We start from the raw sequence: 24,094 nt of genomic DNA on the forward strand, positions 1-24,094 counted from the left end.
ACCTATGAAAACATTTTCTTGACCTATCCAGTGAGCTGGATGTCACAGGTAAATGTGAACAGTAAGCCCGAGGTGCCTTTCTGTGGCAATGAGCCTCAGATGCTCCTCCCGAGTCTGGAGGTCTGCTCTAGAGCTATGGAGTCTTGCACCCGGAAGTACATGTAGTTTTCCATTGTTGCCCACAAGGAAATCTGGATGAAAGAAAAGAGAGTCTGACATTAGGAGGACTGTGAGTTAAGCCACTCTCAGCTGGAAGGGTTCTGACCTCAACAGACTAGTCTCACCTTGGCCTCTGCATCTTGGGTAAGGAGGAAGGCAGAAGAAGCAGAAAGCCAGCCTTCTGATATGCATTTATGTGTGCTTTTCTCTCCTGTCCAGAAATGGCCTACCACAACTGAGGACAGCAGCTGCCCAGGACAGGTTTGGTCAGGCCCAACTGTGGAAGACCCTCTTCATGTCCAAAGCTGAGGAACCCAGTTGTACACCTTGGTGGTGAGTTTTCCTCTGTCCTTCTGGAAGCTCTGTCTACCTTGTGCTAGTTATGAGCTGTGTCTGGTCTTCACAGTTTAGCAATTTCTCTCTCTCTTTTTTATTATCTTAGTGTACATGTATGTATGCGAGTGTGAGCATGTGTGAAGGTCATAGGACAATCTTGCACCTTGTTTGAGGCAGAGTCTCTTGCTCACCATTGCTCAAGCCAGTCTATCTCTCCCTTGAGCCTGAGAACTGTTCTGTTTTTTCCTTCCACCTCACTGTAGGAAGCTGGTATTACTGGTGCCCTCTGCTCCATTTGGCTTTATGTGGATTCTGGGTATCAGAACTCCATTCATCATGCTTAAGCAGCAAGTGCTTTTACCTACTGGACCATTTCCCTAGCTCTGGTTTAGTAATTTCTTCAAGACAAGGTTTTGGAGTGCCAGCTGTATGTTGAAGGTTTGGAAGGCAGAGTGGAGAACAATTTGAATGTGGTCTGGGCTCTGGCCGAGATAATACCCTAGGGGTGGCAATGCAAAGGCCCTAAGGTCACTGCATGGTAAGTGGTCATCTGGGACACTAACTGGGGAGAGGTGGACAGGCATTTGATTAGGACCTTAGGTTCTGGGTCAGAATATTAGTTGCTAATATTTTTAAAGATTTATTTATTTATGTATTTATGAGAGAAAAAGAGAGAGAGAATAGGTGTGCACACCATGGCTTCCAACCACTGCAAACAAACTCCGGGTGCCTGTGCTGCCATATGCATTTGACTTATGTGGGACCTGGAGTATTAAACCTGGATCCTTAGGCTTCACAGGCTGTGCCTTAACCACTAAGCAATCTCTCCAGCCCCGGTTGTTAATCTTAAAACCAGTTGCAAGTCAACAGTATCAAATTTTTAGGTAGGAGAATAACATGATCCAGTTTGCCATTTATTTTGTTTTGCTCTTGCATGTTTATTTATTTAAGAGAGAGTGAGCAAGAAAGATAGATAGATAGATAGAGAGAGAATATGGGCACACCAGGGCCTCTAGCCACTGCAAACAAACTCTAGACATATGTGCCACCATGTGCATCTGGCTTGCTTGTACTGAACCAAACCTGTGTTCTTACGCTTCACAGGCAAGCACCTTCACTGCTAAGCCATCCTTCCAGCCCCAATTTACTATTTAATAAGATCATCCTAAATTCTGAGTGGAGCTGGAGGTCAATGTGTGAGAAAGGAGGATTCCAAGCTCACCATAAGGTCCTGAGAAGTGGCCAGTTGGGTTGTGCCCCAGGCTGCTGGGGGATGGGGGCCACCGAGGATCACAGGATTAGGGAGTAGGAGCTGTTAGCCATCTTGATGGAGACAGAGGAGGCTAAGCATGACCTCTAGCTTGTTGGCAGAGAAGCATGGTGGGGGTGTTCTAAAGGGAGGAACAATAGGCACAACTCAGGTATGCACGGAAACCACTCTGATTTTACCACCTGAGAGCCCCAGAGGAACAGGGAGAAATGAGAGGTGTGGGGCCAGGGCAGAATTTGTGATAGGGATGGACTTGAGAGTTCCTATGCAGGAGCATGGGCTTGAACACAGGGTACTTCACATTGTGATTATGTGATGAATTTGACAAAATACCAGCTACTTCTGCTGCCAAAAGCTTTCACTACAAAAATGTCTGGCCAGGTACTGGCTGCTACATTTGTTTTATTTTCATTTTGGTTATGAAGCAGGAAGTGGCCAGCAGACCTCTGGTGTCTCTGCCTGAGGATGACACTGGGGGACTCCTGGCAATCAAATGTTTCAGAGCCTTGGACTCCAGGCAGCAAGGCGGTAGGGGAAGGTGAGCAGGTGCCAGTGGTGGACAAAGTGCAGATGGAGATGGCGATAAAGTTTGTGATGGTGATGAGTTGTTCTCATATTAGGTGTACTTGGAAAAGGCTGATCTTTTTTTTTTTTTTTTTTTTTTTTTCTTTTGGGGATGGATTGTTGATGATTCAGAACTACACAGGAACCATTAAGTATTGCATTTAAGTTTAGCTCCTGCTCCCACTTTGGAAGGGCATGGAATGTTTGTGTTATTTCACCATGTTGGGAAAGCAAGGAGAAGAGAGATCCTGCTGACTCTTGAAACCAGCAGTCCATCCAGAGGCTGTCTGTGGGCTGGACATTTGACAGAGCAGGAGGCTCCCTGTGGGTGCTGTAGCTGAGAGGCATTGGACTACTTTAAACATGCCTTTATGATTGTCTCACTTTAAGCTCTTTTAGGGCAACTGTATTCGTTGCTTTTCTCTTGATATGCAAAATACATGACAAAGGCAACTTAAGGAGGAGGGTCTTATTTTGGCTTGTAGTTTAAGGTGATATCATCCATCGTGGCAGGGCAGGCATGGCAGCGGGAGCATGAAGCAACACTGCATAGGCAGTCAGGAAGCAGAGAGAGAAATGTTGCGGGTCTTAGCTTGCCTCCTGTTTTCTATCCACTTCAGGACTGCAGCCCATGCATGCCGGTACTCATAGGATGAGTTAGGATGAGTCTTCCCACCTCAACTAACCTTATCTAGAAATTCCCTCAGGAACATGCCCAGAGATTTATTTGTATTGTGATTCTAAATCTCATCAAGTTGACAAGATAAACCATCACAGTAGCATTTGATAGTAAATCTGTAAAACCATTATTTTCAATATTGTCTACATTCTTTCAAACAGGGGTCATGACTCCTTAGTGGATAAAGACCCCAACATTAACATGTTTATTCTAGGCTTGAGCTGGATAACTTATGCCAACTACACATTTTCACAGAGGTTGTGATGTGTGTGAAGATTTAGATGAATTATTGTATTTCAAAGGCTCATTTTAAAAATCAGCCCTAAGCTGGGTGTGGTGGCACACGTCTTTAATCCCAGCACTTGGGAGGCAGAGGTAGGAGGATTGCTGTGAGTTCGAAGCCACCCTGAGACTACAGAGTGAATTCCAGGTCAGCCTGGGCTACAATGAGATCCTAACTCAGAAAGCCAAAATAAAATAACATAACATAAAATAAAATAAAATAAAAATAAGCTCTATCTGTTAGAGGTATATGAAGTAAAATGTTGAACACTCCCTGGATATATTCCCCATTGCTAATCCCCACTGACTATCACTCTTTGGGTTGGGTGTTTCTTTTCAGAAGTTGTAGCCTCACCAGCCCATATACACATGAGCACAGTATAGTGAGGTATTGTGAAATGAACATGGGCCAACGCTGATTTTTTATATTCTTCTTGTTGTGTGGCATACATGGTCTAACAATTTAGTTATTAAGGTGCTTGAGAACAGGAATCCCTGACTATAGCAGGAAATATACGTCTAGTGCCTGGGGAACCTGTTGGACACCATCTGTTCCTTCAGTTCCTCCACCTTACTAGATAAGCCATGTTAAGCCTGTCTCCTCCCTTAGTAGGCAACTACTGTGTGCTCAATGCCATTAGCTCTGTGAGCAGAGATTACACTAAGAATTGAGGGCAGGGAGGGAAGGAGGGAGAAAGAGAAAGATTTCATTTATTTTAACTTATTCAAGAGAGTAAGAGGGAAAGAGAAAGAGAGAGAGAGAGAGTGAGAGAAAGAGTGAATGGACCTGCCAGGGCCTCTAGCCACTGCAAATGAACTTTAGACGCCTATACCACTATGTGCATGTGGCTTATGTGGGTACTAAGGAATCAAACCTGGGTCCTTTGGCTTTACAGGCAAGCTCCTTAACCACTAAGCAATCTCTCCAGCTCAAGAAATTTCATTTTTATCTGTCTCTTTGGAGAATTTAGTGACCTTTAGCCTGGTGAAACCATTGCCTAAATTCACTCATTATTTTCTAGAGTGTTCTGCAGGTAGCAAAGACACACAAAAAAATTAACAAAACCTAGCTAGTGGGTTGAAGAACTGGTTTAGCAATTGGAAGCACTTGCATTCAAAGCCTGACAACTCAGGTTTGATTCCCCAGTACCCATAGCTATATATATATCCAAAGTGGCACATACATCTGGAGTTTGTTTGCAGTGGCTAGAGGCCTGGCATGCCTATACCCTCTCTCTTTCTCTCTGCTTGAAAATAAATAAAAAATATTTTGAAGAACCTAGCTACTGAAACATATTTGTGGAAAAAATATATTGTCACTCCTGATCCATGGGAATATGTTCTGAGACCCCCATGTGACACCTGAAGCCAGTGTTCTGAACCATGTATATATCTTATTTTTCTTGTGATGATTACCTATGACATGACAGACTTTAATGTATACATGGGGAACAAGGGTCAAGGTGAAGCTCAGTGGAAGCTGCTTAGTATGTATGAGGTTCTGGCTTTGACCCCCAACACCAGAACAAATCAATAAGCATGGCATAGTAGAAGATTAATAACTAATAATAAAATAAAACAACTATAACATCATAGTACAATAAAAGTTATTTAAAACATTATTTCTGGAAGGTTCCATTTAATGTTTTTGGACCATGTTTAATGTGGTAACTGAAACTACAGAAAAGAGGGAGAATTATAGATTTATTTATTAAAAAACCCTAAGTGACATATTTTGTGGAAGTCATAGAAGTTTGTCCTTCCATTTGTTTGTGTTTACAAGCAGCTTATTACAAGATAGGTCAATTGGGTTTAGGCTCTGTCAGCAACATGCTTGCACTGCAAGCATGAGAGCCTTAAGTTAAGATCCCCAGAACCAGGAAAATGTCGGGTATGGTGGTATGTGCCTGGAATCCCAGGGCTTAGGAGGCTCCCCTGGACAAGCTGGCTGGTCATACTAGCTGAGAGCTATAGCTCTGGGTTCAGTGAGAGACCCTGTTGTAAAAATAAGGTGGAGAGTGATTGAGCAAGAAACCTGACATCAATCTGTAGCCTCCATATGCAAGTGTGTATTTGTGTACATCCCTGCACATGCCTGTCCACATGTATATGAACAGGTGTATGCACTCATACTACATATACATATACAACAGCAGCAAAAAAATAAAGGTCAGTTAATAGCAGGTACCACCGGGGTTAGGCTTGAGAAGTAGGGCACTCCTGCTCCCTCTCCCCTCAGAGATGGGCCTTGAGAAGCCTTAGGCTTAGGACCAAACTTAGACTGCACTGTGGGCACTGCTGCCCCTCCCGTCCTCCAGATCTGCTAGTCATAATGTTATTTGGGTGGAATGTCAAGGTCATATGGCTCTTATGCCATTATTTCCATGGCTCAATACATTTCATATTTGATTTCATTTCTTTTTTCTTAAATAGTCAAGGCAACATGGAATGGCAATGTTAATATCAGACACTTCATGTCAGTTACAGATGGGTGGGTCATTAGTGATTTCCTGTCCTTGTCAGGAAGAGGTGGGCCTGCTGGCCTTATCACCAGGTCTAGTTTGGTGATGGGTCTGTATTTGCCTCAAGGATGGTAAAAAATGGAAGAGAGCAGGTGGAAGACAGATGAAAGGGAGAAAGAGTGAGAAAAAATGAGGAAGAGTAAGAGAAGAAAGTTAGGAAAAGGAGGGGAGGGGTAGGGATAGGAGGAAAGGAGACAAGAATGTGTTTAGTAGAGTCTGTGGTCAAGACTCTGACGTGGGCAGATCCTTCACCATGGCAAAAGGTTTGATGCCATCTGTCTCTTTCCTGCCCTTGGCACCACAGTTACCAGCACAGCTTACCTGCTCCATTTGCTTCCTTTTGCTCTATACAGTAGAGAAAGGAGGCCAGTAATGCAGCTGTTCACTTGGGTTTTTGGAGCCTGCTATACCCTGTGACATCACCTGTATTGGGGGCTTTAGTTGGCAGGTTTCAGGAAACTAGCTCAAAGTCATTCTAAAGCAACAACTGGAAGTTAATTGACTAGTTTAACTGAAATAAGAGCCATCACGTTCAGAAATGACTCGATCTGGAACTCAAAGATTGTTTTGGGAACGAGGCATCCCTTTCCTCTGTGTTGGCTCCAGACCTGGTGTGTTTTCATATTCTATTGACTGCAGGAAAAAAGCAATCCCACTGTAAGTGCTCCACCCTTGTCCATCATGGAAAGGCTCACTGAGATCCCCTATGTTAGCAAGAATTGTCCAGATCTATTTCCTAGGCCCCTGAAGAAGTGGAGGGAATGTTTGTGTTAGAGAGGCCATGCTTCCTGTGGCTGGTCCCACTGCCCATGCTGCACGAGCTGCCCGTGCCCTTCACAGGTGTGTGCATTGATTTCATGTGCACTGTGTGCTGGCTGACTGCTAAGGTGCAGTGTCCAGAAGCTCTCACCAGGTACCAGCTTGCTCAGCTTTTGGGCCTTGGCCAGGCTTGCAGGTCCCTGGTGTTCCCCAGATATGAGGCTGTTTGGCTGTGGGCCAGTAAACTGTGTCCTCTAAAGAATAGTATGCTAGAAGCTGGGTGTGGGGATGCACACCTGTGATACTGACAGCCATGGAGGCTGAGGCAGGAAGATTATGCAAGTTCAAAGCAAGTCTGAATTTTGTCTCCAAACCCTGTCTCAAAAAATGAAAAAAGATATATTGAGGGCCTTGTTCTAATATATCAGAATATGACCATATTGGAAATGGTGCCTTTGCAGAGGTAATGGAATGAAAACAGGGTCATTAGGGTTGGCCTAATCATTGTGATAGATGTCCTAAAAGAGGGGTGGCTTTGAGCAGACAAATGCAGGGAGAACAGCTTATGAGCATGAAGGCAGAAATTGGGGTCCTACTTGCATGAGGTAAGGAGCTCCAATGACAGCAGTCAACACAGTAGCTTGGAGAGGCCTAAAGCAGGTACTTCCTCGGGACTTTGGAAGAATCCGACCCCATCCACACCTTGACCTTGGACCAAGGTTGTAAGACACTGAGCTTCTGTTGCTTATGATCAGATTATAGTACCAGGAAACAATGCCAGACCTGTCTGACTGGCTCAGGTCAGGAGGAGGGTGCCTGAATGCATCCTCCCAGACTATTCCCAATCCAAGGGCCAGAGGAGCAAGCCACACCTCTGGCACTGCTGCATGGATCCAAGGACTTCTTGCCATTTGTTGGATCACAGTGCTAGAGAGGAAGGGCCAATGAGAGCCCACCATGTCTATGTGCTATCACCAGCTTACAAGCTGGTCTAGCACCTGTGGGGATGAGTCTCCTACCCTTTTGTCTTCTCCCTGGCACAAAGTCTCAAGGACAGTGTGTTCCTCCCCACTATCCTGTTTTCTAACCTTTAAGTGTTTTTGACCTACAGTCCCCACCTATGTAACTAGGCAGCAGAGGCATTTGCTAATGAGTTTACCCATAAAGGGCAGCTTAGACAGAGATAAAACAGCTGTGAACCAGGAAAGGGATTGATAAAAAGATATCACCCCAGGTACAGCTTAATTTTTAACCTGGTTAATGGAACATTCCTACTTCACATGATGCTGAGCCTGTTAGCCCGAGGAAGTGTGCTAATCTGTCACTATGACATGAGCTGGAAGAATGAACAGAGTGTTATTCCTGTCCCTGTTAGTACTCTTCCTGTTCTAACTTGAGAACTCCAGGCCACTTAATACACAACCGTGCCGTGCCTCATCTCAGCTCCTGGGCGTCCCATCCACTGTGGAAGCTGGGGACCTTTAGATGGCCTTGAATGAAGGCCTGTTTTCTGGGGCATGAGCTATTCATAATGACATGCTCAGAAGAGGGGAGTTATTCTATGCCTGGAGGAAGTGAGGGGACAAAAGCCAAGAACATCAGCTATTTGTTCTGCAGCAGTCGTCTTTGTGGCACATTGCCCTGTGAAACCATGGTTATGTTTTGCCTGACATTAGTCATGGGATCTGCTACAGTGGATAGTCCATGACACAGGGACTCTTCCTTATTCCCATACTGTCCTAAGTACTGTGAAGAGACTCTGAAGCCATAGATGCATAGGCTTCTGGAAGGATGATGGAGTAATTAAAAAAATGAATGATTACTGACATTGGGAAAATATTTTTCTCAGTTTTATTTATACAGTGCATAATTTGAAGGTAGCTTGGCGTAAAGTAAGTGTGTGTGTGTGTATGTGTGTGTGTATGTGTGTATTTGAAAACACAGAAACTAGAGGCAAGAACACTGTTAATTTCTTGCTTTTAGAGGCTGACCTATTTCTGTTGAAAGTCTGGGTAGAAATCCAAGTGTCTCCTCGCTCCCTTCCTTTCCCTCTTTCTCGCCATCCTTCCTACCCTGTTTTCCACCCTCCTTCCTCTAGCCTGCTCTTCTGCCTCCTTTCCTCTTCTTCTTTCTCTGCTTTCTTTCTTCTTCACTTCCTTCCTTCCTGGTGGAGTATTTCTGTCTCAGTGCTTTTGAAGAGGGTATTTTTCCTGAATGGCCTCAGGAGAGCCCACTTGCATCTCCAAGGTACCCACAGCATGGACACCATGTAGGCTCTGAGGGTATGTGACACTTGATGGACAGGAGGGATGCTGAGGACTGGAGGGGAGCCTGGTGACCTTATCTCTGCGGTTTTTATTTATTATTTAGAAAGGGTAATTAGTGTGTGTGACATTTAGCCTGACTGTCTGGGGACAGATGATGTGTTAACCTGATTCCATGGGAAGGAATGTAGTGAGCACCCCGAGGGATGAGGGCGGCAGGGTGCAACAGCTATAGAGACACCAGTGTTTAGGCCCAATAATTGCAGTTAAGGGCACACAGGCTGCTCTTTGGGGCTGGAGAGTGTCATTAATTCTCACAAAATCGCTCTGGGCATCCCAGAATCTCCTAAGAGAGTCACAGTTCTTATCCTCCTCAGAGTTCTAAAAAGACCCAGGAATCTGCAAACCATCAGTTCAAGGAGATTCCCAAGGAACCCACCATATCTCCAGGGATGCAGCTGACTTTGGTGCCTTCTGATTAACTGATGTGATGCATGCAGTGTGCATTCACCTCACTTAGCAGTGACAGCCCTGGGATGGTAGGGGCACTACCAAGTGAGCACCAGGCCAGGACACACAGCTTCCAGGCCCATCTGGCTATCCCTGAGCCCAGTGGAGCAGAACAGCCACTTTCCTTAGAGGAAAGGCTCTGGTCCTTCAGTTTCAGACACCCCTGGTGGCAGAGACCCATCTGGCACTTAAGCTCAGAGATACTTCAGGATGTCTTGATTGCTGGTGACTCCTAGTTTCAGCCTTAGGGCAACATGTGGTAGACAAAATGGTGTGATCAGTGGTGTAGGAGGACTTCAAGGAGAGAAACTAGTAAGGGGCGGAAGTAGGATAAGTCCAGGTGATATAGACTGGTAGTCAGTTCTGGGTCAGGCCCTCCCTAGTCAGAGGCCACAAGTCTTGTGCTGTGGTTTCTTGAGGTCTCAGGTTGCTATAGACCTTATCAGCATGGGGCTATAGCTCTTGTCTATGAATCAGAAGTATAACAGGCTACGGAAGGAAGCCCAAGAGATACCCAAGAACAGTGGTGGTCCTGAGGAAAGATGTTGGGACCCTGGAGCATCAGAACATGATTGGAGCTGCCCAGCAGTAAAGTCAGGGAGGATGAGCCCAGCGCTCAGTTGGCCTCTGATAGGGACCATGTCTGGGCACCTGAGCCCTGCTTTCCAGCATGAGTACACAAAGCTTGCCTACTCCATGGCTTCCATTCTTCACCTTCTGCTTTTGGCCTTGTTCCCTGCCATACCCAGTCCTTGGCATGCTACTTCTTAGAGCTAGAAAGTGCTGTCCCTAGGAGGGGCTCTGAGTGTAGCACTGCCCCTATAGCCCAGGCTCTGTCACACATGAGCTAGGGAGGAAGGGCTCAGGAAGCCCTTAATCATGTTGCCCCAGTCACACAGATTTAAACAGCATCAGTAAAGTTGGGTATGTGTAGCCTGGTTGGGTGATGTTTCCCATGCCTTAGTTTTCCCAGATGGGAGCCAGCTTTAATAGAGAGCTATCTTGTAGGCAAGTTTGGGGATATGAATGTGTACCTGAGCTAGTGTCTGCTACACTGGCCAGATCCTGGAGCCCTGTGACAAGTGACAGCTAGTGAAGTAAGGCTGGAGAGACAAAGGTAGAGAGAGATATAGAGGGACAGGAAAAGAGAGGGAGGGAGGAAGAAGAGAGAAGAGAAAGGAGAGAGCAAGACAAAGAGAGACAAGAGGGAGGGAAGAGTGAGAGAGATGAGAAGAGCAGATAGCGACAGAACAAAGAAAGCAAGGGAGGGGAGAACTGAGAGAAGCACCAGTCTCTCCTGCTTTGCTATCTTCCTGGTCATAGAATGGCTGTTGCACATCTTGGTGATGTGTCTCTATCCCAGACAGGAAGAAAGTTGAGGCCTTCTTCCTGGCAACTATTTCTTTCTATTTAGGATAGAAAAACTTCTGAGCTCCCATTGTCTGTTTTCTCCCAGACCTGCCCCAAGCCATGCTGTTTGCTAGAGCCTAGCACTGAGCATCTTTTACCTTGGGCATCTGCTTGGCCTTGGCCAATGGGAGGCAGTAGCAGGAATCTAGACAGTGGAGGAAATGTTCAGGCTTCTCCATAACCAAAATATAACCAAGATGTTAAAACAAGTTTTTAAAACTATTTAACAGACACTAAAACCTCACATTGTGAGTCCTCAGCAGAGGACTGTAGACACAGACACAGTCCCAAACAATGCACATTTATGTCTTCCAGTTCCAGAGCTGAAAGCCAAGGTCAGGAGTGGCTGGCTGGCTCTGGTCTGGCAGGGCTCTCTTTCCCATTCACAGTTGACTCCTCCAAACTGTGTTCTTACATGAGTACATGAGGTAAAGCTGCTTCTTATAAGGCCTCAGCCTGTCATGGGGTCCCCTGGTGACCTCATTAGCCCCAATATCACCAAAGACCTTACCTCAAACATGGTCATTGGTGTTGAGTTTCCCCCAAGTGTTTGGGTGAGGACATACACATGCAGTTGGTGATATGTGCCAGGATGAGCTGACACCCTACCTGCTCCTTCCCTGCACAGCTGTGTTTATGGGGAAATGATGACTGTAGGTAAGAGAAAAAACCAGCTCACAGTTTGAGAGGGCAGCTCATGTGTATGCATGCCACCTGTGTGGCTGTGTGGCTGTGTGGCTGTGTGGCTTGAGGCCTTTTGATCTTTATGTGGATGCAAGAAATAGGATGGTGTGAGCTAGGAGATGGGCATTCTCCCAAAGGCATCTGATCCTCACTGTTGTAGAAAACAAGCTGGTAATCAGGGAAAGGAAGAATGAGCTATTCATTTAAAAACTTCTCTGAGTAATTTAGGGAAAGGCTCCCATCCAGGTATGCTGGTTACCAGATGCTGAGACCTTGTGTTCTCTAGGAGAGGCTATGGAACCTGCAACTGTGCTACCTTGGCTCCCTGGTCCACCTCCTGTGGATCTGCAGGATTCCCCAGCGAAGTCCCCACCCAGGCCTCCATGCCAAGAACACCCTTCTTTCTTGGACAGGCACACCTCAGTAGGTCCTTGGAAATTCCAGCACCTCAGGGCATTGAAGCATGTATCCTTGTGACTGCAGAGGGTGAGTGTGAGGGTCATCAGCTGGCAAGGAATGCTCCTTTGGAATTTCAGGCTAAAATGATGAAGGAAGGTTTGGGGAGAGTTGGCAGAAAGGTCTCTACTTCCTTATTTGCAAAGGGGAGCATAATGAATGACCTCTATAGCCTTTCTCCACAATAATGTAGGCTAATATTTGCCATGCAACTGGTAAACTATGCAAATGCTTCTTTTAAATTTTAAATGAGCATATAGTAGACATATGGGTCTTATTCTGACATTTCCATACTTTCCTATAATGTATTTGGCTATATTTACCCCCAGGACCTTCTCTTGTTTTGTTTTCACTCCCAAGGATCCCCTTTCTCTTCCCGACTGGCCCCCCACTACTTTCACGTCTTTTTTGTGACCTGTGTAGGATAATTAGTGTTGGCTGAATGATCATGAGTGGGAGGTTATTTACAAGAACATGGGCCAGTTACCAGTAGCTAGATATATCACTGAAAAAATGCCTTTCCTACCCCCTAGCAACCATTAACTGGATACATTCTGTGGCTAGAAGCTTCCAGGTATATAATAAACAGCAGTCTCTTTAACCCTCCTCATTGATATGCCATTTACTTAAAAGGATCACTATGAGCTCCATAGAGAATTATACCATGCTCATTTGCATACTAAATGCACAGTAGCTACTCAGTTAGATGTTTAATTCAATTAATGTAGGTGCATCTCAGAAGAGTCTTTCTCAGCAGTGGATCAGGCTCCCCCGTCTTCTCTTGGAACCTGAGACGAGTTCAGTGAAGCCTGTCTTTGAAGGTCAATCTCGCTCTTCCTTCCTAGTTATGAGGCCCAGAGGAGCACACAGAAGGTCCAGGATGAGCTGGGAGTGGCTTTAGAGATAAGTGTTCTGTGTGTTGGAAGACAATCTTATTACAGAATTCACACATCTGTGCCTGGCTCCGAGGCCCAGGGCCTGGGTTGAACTATGCCTTGCAGCAGCATTGCTGCCACAACAAACTTAATTAAGGCATCAAGCTGGAAGCCAGGCTGGGCAGTAAATTAATTTTTAATCTGTGGCTGTAGCTTGCTTTTGAGCACATTGGATGTACCACAGCTTGGCTGTTGCCAATCCTTCAAGAAGTAAAGATCATCACATTGGCTAACCAGAGGGGTTTTGCTTGGTGGCCTAGCCTCTATTACCCCTGAGGGAGGTCTTGATATTGTGGCTTTAAGCTGTTTGATGGAGTGTCTTCAATTCACACAGGCAAGAGTGCTGGTAGTCTGGACCATCACAGCTGGTGGGCTCCATGGATCTTTCTAGTTGGCTGAATGATATAAAGAATTCACCATGACAGTGAAAGCAGGACCAGAGCCTACCTCCCCTCCCCCACAGACTAGTGCCCTCCTCTGGAAACTGAGTGTCCACCCCAAGCTGATCATAGTTCTGGGAAGAGGTCTCTGTTGGGGACCTGGTAGGAAATGCCTGATGCCCTCAGGTGGTATCTGGGGCGATTGTTAATTTGCAAAGGTGTGTGAATTGCCCAAGGGGCCAGGAGATGGAAAGCATCTAGATTTGGCCAAAACAGGAAATTGGGGTGCTCCAAAAGGCCAGGGCGGTTGACCTCTGTGCTCTTGGAACTGAGTACTCAGAGGAACGGCCACCACACAGCTAAGAACACTGCTTTACAGTGCGCTGTCTACAATTTTTACTTTCATTAACACTTTAATTTTAGACATGGTCTCATGTAGCTCAAACTACTCTCAAACTGGCTGTGTAACCAAGGATGACCTTGATCTCCTTATCCTCCAGCCTCTGCTTCCCAAGTGCTGGGACGACAGGCACATACCACCAGCCTGGCTCTCTAGCCTCTTCCTTCACTGGAGCAGTCCATTTAGGATAGGTAAGGTTATACAGCAGAACTTCAGAAAGAGGTGACAATGTAGTATACATTGAGGCATGTACATCCCCATCTGTGTGAGAAAGCATGAGCCCCATTTTGCAGCACCTCATTTACAAGTCTGGAGCACTTGGTCCTTGTTCACCTGCTTGTTATAGGCATAGTACTGAGGCACAGAGCTTTGTCCTCAACCCCAGGAGCACTGTCTTGAGGGTCTGTAGGAGTCGTCCCCTTGCCCAGAGTATATGGACATGGGCACCAGCCTTGAATGCAGGGCTCTCGATAACTGCCAAAACAAAGCAACTATTAACACACAACTGGGAACGTTTGTCAACAGCTCAGTTTAGCTGAGGGCACTACAGGGACTTGGGCTTGACTGACTGGTAGAGTCTGCTGCCTCCTGTAGCTTTGGCGCCAGACTTCAGCACTGGACTTCCTATGGTCAAATCCACATAGCTTGCATGCCTTTAGGCACATGACTTAATGTGGCTGTGCTTCTGATGGTACCTGCCAGGGCCTACCTGTGCATAATCACAGGTATAAAGGCATTTATAATGGAAGTGAAATGTTCACACCCAGCCTAGCAGTATGTGTTTTCTGAGTGTGAACTGCCTTCATTACCCTGAAGCTGCAGTTTGTCCTTGCAACATTAGTTTGACTTTCATTGCTTGGAACATGATCTTGTCACCCCACATGAAGAGGGAGGTGATTTCTAGATAAACATGAACCCAAGAATCTGTGCATGTCAGTTACTTTGGAACAGTGAGATTGTTGATGATTTTGACCACAAACCATGAGAGAAATGTATAGGAGATTCATTACCCATCTGTGCATATATATTCACATGCTCATCTCTTAAAAGGCAAGATTCCTAGGGATGGGGTAATGGCTCAGTTGATAAACTGTTTGCCCCACAAGCATAAAACCTGAGCTCAATCACCCCAAATCCATGTAAAAATGTCAAGCATGCTGACACGTGCTTGTAAACCTGGTGTTGGGGAGGCAGAGGCAGGAGGATCCCTGCCAGTCCAGCCCAATTTTTCAGCTACAGGCTAATGAGCCACTTTGTCTCAAAAAATGTGGACAGTATTCCTGAGAATGACCTCTGAGGTTGCATACTCATGTGTACCCCCACACATATGGACACATGCACACACCCCACATGGGCAAGCTTCCCAAGTCATCATCCTTTTCCATATGATAGAGACTTCTGTTTCACTTTTTGCTTATGAAATGGTGGTCACCACTCACTGAACTGGCTCCAAAGGCAGATAACAAGTTGTGAGCCACACTGTGATGGCTGTCTTTATAGGAAGAGCCTTGCATAGGATGGGAGTCCTGCCTTTCAGCCACAGCCTTGATATAAAGTAACTGTGATGTCAATGAAGGCTCTTCCCCAACTGGGCTCATTTCTGCTCAGAGCATGAGGAGAGGAAAGAAGCCACATCCTGCAACATCAAATGGGATGGCTCATGGTGGGCGTTCAACAATCTGTGGGTGAAGATGCATCCTCTCTGTGTGTGCAGACTCTTCCCCAGTGCTACTGATGCTGGTATGAGCCGCTGAGAGAGCCCTCCCCACTCTGAGGGAGTTCAGATGAACCCCAAAGTGTGGAGGCTGAGGTGGCAGACAGGACATGTTGTGTAGATGCAGGAAGTGGCCGTCCTGTGTGTCAGTGAACACATGCTTGGGACTTTAATGAGTCCATGGCTGAATGTCTGCGCTCAGATGAAAATGTCATGATTGGCAAGCTAATATTTACACACAGAGAAGGTTTCCCATTTTTTGAAATTAAAAACCCATGTAGGAATGCCAGCTGTCAATTTCACAGAAACACCAGTACATCTGGATCTTTCCTCTAGAACATCAGTGCCTTGCCAGCACTGAAGTTCATTTCCTGTACAGAAATATTTTTTTCTGTGGAAGTACAAGGGTGACTACTTTAAGGCCTGTGTTTTGGGAGATCCCATGGGCAGTAGGCTTGGTCTCTCAGTTCAGAGTCAGACCAGTTAGTTAAGCACCTACTATGTGCCAAGCACTATGCCTATCATTGATGGGCAGAACAGGGCAATGAGATACCAACCTGTGTCTCTTGGATCTTAGTAGTGGGAAACATTTATTAAGCACTGTGACATAATGTAGATGTACTGCCCTATGTAGACAAAGGCAGGTTCCATGAGCATCAGTAGCTGACTTGATCACCCTTCTGGAAAACACTCACAGATGAAGCATTAGAATACGTGGAGCTGGGCAGGTGGGGAAGGTTGGGGCCAAGATGGCAGCAGAGAGGACAGCATAGGGAAGAGCACGGTTCATCCACGACCTGAGCCTACACCCTGGAAGAACTAAGTCATCATAACACCCGAGCCCTTGGGAAGGTTTAGGCAGAGATAGATTGACTAGAGTTGAGTGTGTGAAGCTCTCGCTGGTTACAGGTAAAGGCTTAGCCAGAACCAGAACTCAGGAGTGGAAAACATTTGGTTGTCCCTTGATAAAGCATGCAACCAGCTTAAGGGCCTTAGGTTCCCACGTTGAATCACCTCTGGTTAGAGGTAGGGCCAGCAGGTTGCATCCTCACTCTGTGATTTTACTTAGAATACTTAGATTTACTTAGAATATCTTTTTTATATCCTTATTTCTTCTCTCTCTTCTTTTTCCCTCTCTTTCTCTCTCCCCTTTTCTTCTTTCTCTCTCCTTCTTTCCTTCCTTCTCTGTATCTCTCCATTTGTTGTGGCTCTTGGAACCCTGAGCCTCCCACATGCTAGACAAGCCCTCTTCTGCTGAGCTGCACCACAGCTTTTAAAGGAAGGAATGTGGGAATGCAGCATACTGACATGTACTCAGGTTCTGGAGTTCTGGGATGAGGCTGCTGGGATCATTTTCCCTCTGTACTTGCCAGTTATGCTGCTTTGAGGGCCGTGGGTGGGCTGCCCCTCAGACTCAGCTACAGCAGGGCCCAGCTGGGGCCAAGTAGCTAATCTCCAACCAGCTCAGGTATATTGGCTTAGAGAATTCCCATCAAGAAACACTTCTTTGGGCTGGAGAGATGGCTTAGCGGTTAAGCGCTTGCCTGTGAAGCCTAAGGATCCCGGTTCGAGGCTCGATTCCCCAGGTCACACGTTAGCAGATGCACAAGGGGGCGCAAGCATCTGGAGTTCGTTTGCAGTGGCTGGAGGCCCTGGCACGCCCATTCTCTCTCTCTCTCCCTCTATCTGTCTTTCTCTCTGTGTCAGTCGCTCTCAAATTAAAAAAAAAAATTAAAAAACAAAACAAAACACTGCTTTACCCCCTCTGCTTTAGCCTTCTTGCTTCTTGGGGTTAGCAATAAGGATGGCTCTTATGTCAGGTGCCACCACAGAGCCTAGCATCCGGTGTATGCTCAGTTATTATTATTACTGCATGTGAGGATTTGGTATCTATATTTTTTCCATTTCAAATCACAAGATCATTATTATAAATAGAGCTGAGCTCAAGTACTTGTCTTGAAAAATAATATGTAGTTGGATTCTATCTCTAGATCTCACACTGAAATAGATTCCAGATGGACTAAAGGCTGGATTGTGTATAGTAAAACTCTAAGCTCATAAAGAGGGGAAAGATTTATGAGATAAGTGAGCCAGTAGGAAAATGAGTGGGGTGTGTTCAGGAACTTTATTTTGATGATATCTCAGAGTATTTGAGGGGAAAACTGGGGAAGATCCCAATCTGACTTCCAGAAGATCCAGAGCTAGCTATCATTCCTATGGGTTATCCCTTGACTAAGGTGTGCATTCAGAATGCTGGGGAGTCCAGAAGCATACAGTTTGTGACCTGGAGGGGTGGTCTCTACCATGGAAGCTGGTGAGGTGGGGCCAGCATGGAGAGCTGTTCCTGGTGGGAGCAGCCACGTAGGCCTGGGCACCTGGGCTTGCAAAGTGGGACCCATTCCTCCCACCTTGCCAGACTTTACTAGTCCCATGCCCCAGGGTCCCCTTCAGTTTCTTAGAGACCAGTGTGGTTAGTCAACCCACAGGGCAGGAGCTGACTCCTAGGCAAAATGGGTGACTGGGAGGGAGTTGTGTGGCTGAGCCATGGATTAGGCTCTGCACCTCAAGAATCAGTTTCTTGTGTTTCAGTAGCCATGAGCAGTAGGGCTCATGCAACCTGGAGCTACCTATCCTGCAGCTAAGATTCTGAAGGGGCCTTATAGGAGAGACCAGGATAGACTTTTCCTTGAGACTGTAAATGATTGCTGTTCATTGAGGGCTATTTCCTTTTCTTAAAATTTAAAAGTGAATTTGTTTTTACTTATTTCAGCAGAAAGCAAAATATAACAGAACCGTGTGTGTGTGTGTGTGTGTGTGTGTGTGTGTGTGTGTATGTGTGTGTGTGTGTGTAATTCTTTTGATTAAGGTGGCCAGGTTGCCTGGCTGGGATTAGAGTGCTCTTCTAGGACAGGCTATCTCTGTCCAGCTGTTTTGCTGGCTGCTATATGAAGATGCAGTCACTGGAATCAGTGTATTGATCTTTGACAGCAGATCTGTCAGCATAGCGCTGCCAGCTCTCTCAGAGAGGGCTCAGGGCAGAAGACCATTTCCCCACAGCTATCCCAGCATGCTGGCCCAGGGGTCCAGAGGAGATTAATTTCAGAAGGAAATCCAACCCCCTCAGGGAAATTGCATGTAGTGGGAAGAATTTCAATCATGTTTGGGACTGCAGTTTAATAAACTTCTCACTGAGTATCCCTTGTGAACTGCACCGACCACACAGTGCCTTGAGACACATAGGGATGCCCAGGAACTGACTGTCATATGGGAAGAAAACAAGCAAATGTCCATTTCTTTAAAGACATTAAAAGAACAGCCAATACATCTTGTGTGGCAAGAATGTGCTGCATGGAAATGCATCACCAAATACTTTATGATATATCACATCTCGTATATTAATTCCCACTAGCTGGGACCTCTGGTCTTGGCAATGAGAAGGTCTCCAGCAGAGCTTCTATATAAAGAGCCTGTCCTGGTGACATACTGACAGTATGGTTGAGATTCAATACTAGTTGGTTTTGCTAATGTTTATTTATTTTTAGCATGTATCTCTGTGTTATACATACATGTGTGAATGAATGTTCATATGATAAGTGAATGTGGAGAGTGATATGAAGAGTCTCCATAAGCTGCTCTCTACCTTACTCTTTGACACAGGGTATCTCACTGAACATGGAGATCACCAATTTGGATAAATCAGCTAGCCAGCAAGTCCTAGGGATTCTTTTGTCTCTACCTCTGGCATTGGTGTTACAAACATGCACTGTTGTACCAAGCTTTTATATAGAGTCTGGGGATTAGAACTCAGGTCCTCATGCTTGCACAGCAAGCACTTTACTCCCTAAGCCATCTCCCCAGCCCTTTGTGTTTGTTTTTAAGGTTACTGTTTAGAGGGAATGACACTGATCTCCACTTCACTGTAGTCAAATTTAGTCTCCTTGAAGGTAAGTTTACTTGACAAAATGTTATTAATAAGTGAGTTGATTTATATAAAAACATCCCTAAATGAACAGAATAGACAGTATGTGTTGCTTGGCATAGGAGAAAAGGAACCTGTTTGTTTGAGGGTAGTGTCACAGAGTAGAAGGGCTGGAGGCTGAGACAGGGAAAGAAAGCTTCAAGAGGAGGCAGGGCATAAGTTGGGCTCTGAAGGTTGCAGAGAACTTGGATGGTGGGCTGGAAAGGACAGGCATTTCAGGTGGGATGGAGGAGCACTATAGGCTACGGAGTAGGTGTGTGATGGGCCAGGTATTCTGAGGGCTGAGGAACTTGAGCTTCGTGTCAGAAGGATCAGCTAGATTGCAGGAGAGACAAGATGAAGTAGTGAAGGATTAAACAATATGTCCTTACGTGCTGAGTGGGACAGGAAGTAGAGAAAATCTGTCTTCTGACTTCCCATTGTAATCTATAGATTCCCTAGGGACCAAACAGCCACGCAAGTCAGTGGCCCTGAATATCTCCTGGTTGGTCACCAAAGGTATTTGTGGTCATGTTTACATTTACCTGCAAAATACTTTTAAGTTACTCAAACACAGAATGAACGTGTTGTGTGAAGACACAACATCTGATTCTCATGTTTTCTGTTTATTCATTGAGATGCTGTTGATGGGAGGTCAGAGAGTCAGGAAATCAGCCCAGAAAAATGATTTGGTAGTCTCACGCTTGAACTTTGGTCTTTTCTAATTGTCACTTTGGTCCTTATAGGGTAGTTTTGGCTTAGACCCAGTTCCAGCAGAACTTACTGACTTAGAGACACTACAACTTTTGAATTTAAACAGAAACCATAAATTAAGGTTGTTGGGTAGAATTTTCTAGTTTTTAAAAGTGGCTAATGGAAAAACTTAATCTAAATTTCTGAATGTTCTAATGCTAGGAAGACAATTCAAAATGGCTATGAATGACGGAGCTGTGAGTTTCTTACCTGGCCTTTAGATGGAAGTATGTGATTTTCTATTCACCCTACAAAGGTCTACTGTTAAGAGAGGAGGGAAGACCCAATATTCTTAGTGGGGTGCAACCAAACAGAAGGCTGTCTCTTCTTCTTCTTGTCACATTTGACACCCACCACTGCATGGTGATAAAGTTGTTGTTGGTGGTGATGATAGTGGTGATGGTGTGGTGAAAATATAACTAAAATTTACAAAGTATCTGTAAGTGCCAGGGACCTCTTGGACCATTTTCTATTACTTAATCATTGAACCCTATTAAGAGTCCCAAGAGGAGGACAGCTGTCCTGTTTTGCACATCAGTGAAGCAGAGGACAAAGGTGTTCTTCTCATTGCCAATCAGCATACAGTGCTGATCTTGGACTTGACATTCAGCTCTGAACTAGGTGGACATGAGATAATTTCTCATCCTTTTCAGCCCACTCAGCTTGTTTCACTTCAGAAATACATAGATTAAATGATGAAATGCTGCACCAGACACTGCTTAGTTATGTCATGTGTATGTTGTGAACTCTGCATACATTCAGCCAGGGGTTTTAGATGCATCTCTGTGGGTTTTGACTTTGTTCAATGGCCAATGCCATGAAAAGTACATTCAGAGTAATGGAATAGAGGGTGGTCAGGTGTATGCTGCAGAGGAAAGCCTCCCTTGAGAAGGTGGTATTGGGTAGAGAGTGTATGTCACAAAGAGCCAGGCAGGAGAAAGGTCTGGAGAAGGACTCTGTAGGCAGAGGGGCCTGGACCTGATCCGCAGGCAGTGGTGGTATTCATCAGGCCAGGAAGACAGCTGTGCAGCATGGCTCATCCTGGCATCCATGCCTCCTTGGAGCTGGTCTTTCTTTCCCCTCTGTGGTGGTTTTGAATGTAATGTCCTCATAGCCCCAGGTGTTTGTGATTATGTTCCCTACTTATTCTCCACCTAGGAGAGTACTTGGGTGGTGGAGCCCTGCTAGAGAAAATGTGTCATCAGGGGCAGATGTTAGGGTGAGTCCAGCCTTATGTGTCTCAGAGTTAGTTCATGCTTGCTCATGCTTGTTTTCTTTCTGCTGAGTATGTGTGATGAAGTGAGCCAGCTTCTGCCATGATGAAGTTTCCCTGGCAACTGTAAGTCTGAAATAAACCCTTTCTGCTCATAAACTATTTATGGTCAGGTATTTGTCCCAGCAGCAAGAAGGAAACAAAAACATTCCCATTTTCACCAATATAGGTCTCACCATTGTATTACTTATTTTGTTGTTGATGTGGCCAAATAGCTCACTAGAACATGTTTAAGGAGGGAAAGGTGTATTTTGGCTGACAGTTTGAGGCACAGTGCATCGTGGAGGGAAAGGCATAGTGGCCAGTGCATGAAGCAGAGCTGGTCACATTATATCCACAATCAGGAGCAAAGATGAATGCTGGTGCTCCACTAGCCTTCTCCTTTTTATCTAGTTCAAGACTCCAGCCAATGGACAGTTTCTACCCACAGTTAAGGTGTGTCTTCTCTCCTCAATTAACCTAATCTAGATAATCCTTCCCAGCCACAACCAGAGGCTCATTTCCTAGGCCATTCTAGGACCTGTCAAGTTGACAATCAATATATGCCATCACACCAATCCTTCACTTCTTTTTAGAATTTTTTTCTTACTTTCTTTTTTTGTTTTGTTTTGATTTTTCAAGGTAGGGTCTCGCTCTAGCTCAGGCTGACCTGGAATTCGCTATGTAGTCTCAGGGTGGCCTAGAACTCTTGGGGATCCTCTTACCTCTGCCTCCCAAATGCTGAGATTAAAGACGTGCGCCACCACGCCTGCATTTACTTTCTTTTTTTTTTTTTTTTTAAACAGGATCTCACTGTGACCTAGGTGAGCATTAAGCACTCTTTACAACTCAAGCTGTCCTCAAACTCTTAACAATCCTCCTGTCTCAGCCTCCCTAATGCTAGGGTTTTAGACACTGGCCACAAATCCAGCTCTCCTTTCACCTTTTGGCCCCAGCTAGACATGGAGTTCTTGTTCTACCTGCCCTGCCTGGCCACAGTGTCAGCTGCTTTCTCTGAGAAGGTCTTTGCTTCTAGGCCCTGTGCCTGCTGGCTAGGATGGAAACCTGCCGTCTTGCAATTTCTCTCCTGGTGTGACTCATTTAGGGCTTGGGGGCTTCATTTATGGCATGTGGTGCACGCATATGCCTTGCAGTGCCTGGGTGGGACCATGCTGCTTCCAACAGCTTGTGCTAAAGAGCTTGCACCAGCCTCCTGCCCTGCCAGTGCCTCTTCTTAATCCTCCTCACTGCTGCTTTCCAGGCCTAGTGGGACACTTGGCTGCAGGACAAGAGCTGTTTGCCTGGCTTCTCTTTTTTTGGGTGATTGCTTTGGTCTTAGTATGAGCAAATGCATGTACATGCACAGCCAGACGCCATCTGCCACTGCAGAAGGACGTGAGCGCCCCACCCCGTTCTGCTGAGACACCTCCATGCAGCTCCTGCCAGCTGACACTCCTGGGACTGGATCCAAGGACTCAAGCTTCCAGAGCTGGGGGCCCATCTGTGAGACCACAAGTTTTTGGGTTATAGAAGCTGCAGTTCACAGTGGCTTGCTAATATTGTTTTAACCATTTTTTTTTTCTCCAGTGGGTGGATACATTGCTCTTATCCCTGAGTGTGAAGCTATGTACTTCCTTTGTCTGCTGGCCTTACCTTCCTCCTTCCTGTCCTTTTCTTTCCTTCCTTTCTCCTTCTCTCTCTCCTTTTCCCATTTGTTTTTGCTTTGGCCCTGTAGTCTTCAAGCCAGTTAAGACTCTGCTTCAAGAGGACATATTCCCATACACAAAATAAAATCCAAGGTTCTGAGCACTGTCTACAGGGCCATCTTCTCACCCCACATCCTCTGCCTAACCATTGTAGCCATGCTGGCATCTTGCTGTCTCCAGATGCCCCACCTCATGTCCTTACCCCTGCAGACTCTGTCTGCAGCATTCTTCCTCGCTGCAGAGCTCCCTTTGGCTCTTCCTTATCTCACTTGGTCCTCTTCTTCCCTGCCACAATGTCCTGGTTAGCTTCTGCCTGGAGGAAGGAAACACAGACTTCAAACTGGTGGTAGGTGCCATTCCCATGGTTTAAATATTTTAACCATGTTGTATTACCTTGCAGACTCCAGTGAATCTATGTGAGTTCAGGGCCAGGAAGAGGCAACACTTGCAGACCTCTTTCTGTTTAGCTTGTCCTCTTTCCCTCTACACTTCCTCAATTTTTTGCCCATGTTGTTTGTATATGCATGTTAATATATGTGTGAATGTATATATATGCATGTACATATGTGCATATTGTGTAGAGATAACAGATGGACATCAGGAGTCTTTCCAGATTCTCTTTTCCTTGTCTTTTGAGACAGGGCCTCTCACTGAATCTAAAGTTCACCGATTCACTAGAAATGCTAGCCAGTGAGCTCTGTCTGTCCCCAGTAGTGCAATCTCAAGCATGCATCACCAGGTCCAGCTTTTTTTTTTATGTGGGTTCTGGGGATCTGAACTCAGATCCCCATGCTTGCATGGCAAGTGCTTGCCCATGGAATCATCTCCCCAGCCTCTGCCTCAGATATTACAGCCTTCTCTCTATCAAGTCACTGTTTTTTACTAACTTTCCCACCACAGTGAGAGTGGGGCTTTTGCTCCAGTGCTGAGCCCCAGTATCTAGAACAAGGCCTGATGGTTGCTGGTGTCCAGGGAATACCAGATGATTGCTGAGTATTGAGGCAAGCGTGGTAGCACTATCTATGACAATGAAAACAAATGGATCAGAGACCTGAGTGTGTTCATTGCTAGGAGCACAACTTTGTTTCCATTAAAGTCTCA

At 45.7% G+C, this 24,094-nt stretch overlaps 1 protein-coding gene across 16 annotated transcripts in view; it reads left to right on the top strand.

The window, feature by feature from the left end:
* The window catches only part of Rimbp2 (RIMS binding protein 2), a 247,665-nt gene that overhangs the window by 56,317 nt on the left and 167,254 nt on the right, over positions 1-24,094 (top strand). For 15 of the 16 annotated variants that reach the window (XM_045156310.1, XM_045156309.1, XM_045156316.1 and 12 more), the window contains exon 2: positions 379-492. The exons of the other annotated variant lie outside the window; for it this stretch is intronic. The gene's annotated coding sequence lies outside the window, so the exon portion shown is untranslated. The remainder of the gene's footprint in view (positions 1-378; positions 493-24,094) is intronic. 16 annotated transcript variants of the gene reach the window in all.

The sequence above is a fragment of the Jaculus jaculus genome, chromosome 8 (genome assembly GCF_020740685.1).
Source record: "Jaculus jaculus isolate mJacJac1 chromosome 8, mJacJac1.mat.Y.cur, whole genome shotgun sequence".
NCBI lineage: Eukaryota > Metazoa > Chordata > Mammalia > Rodentia > Dipodidae > Jaculus > Jaculus jaculus.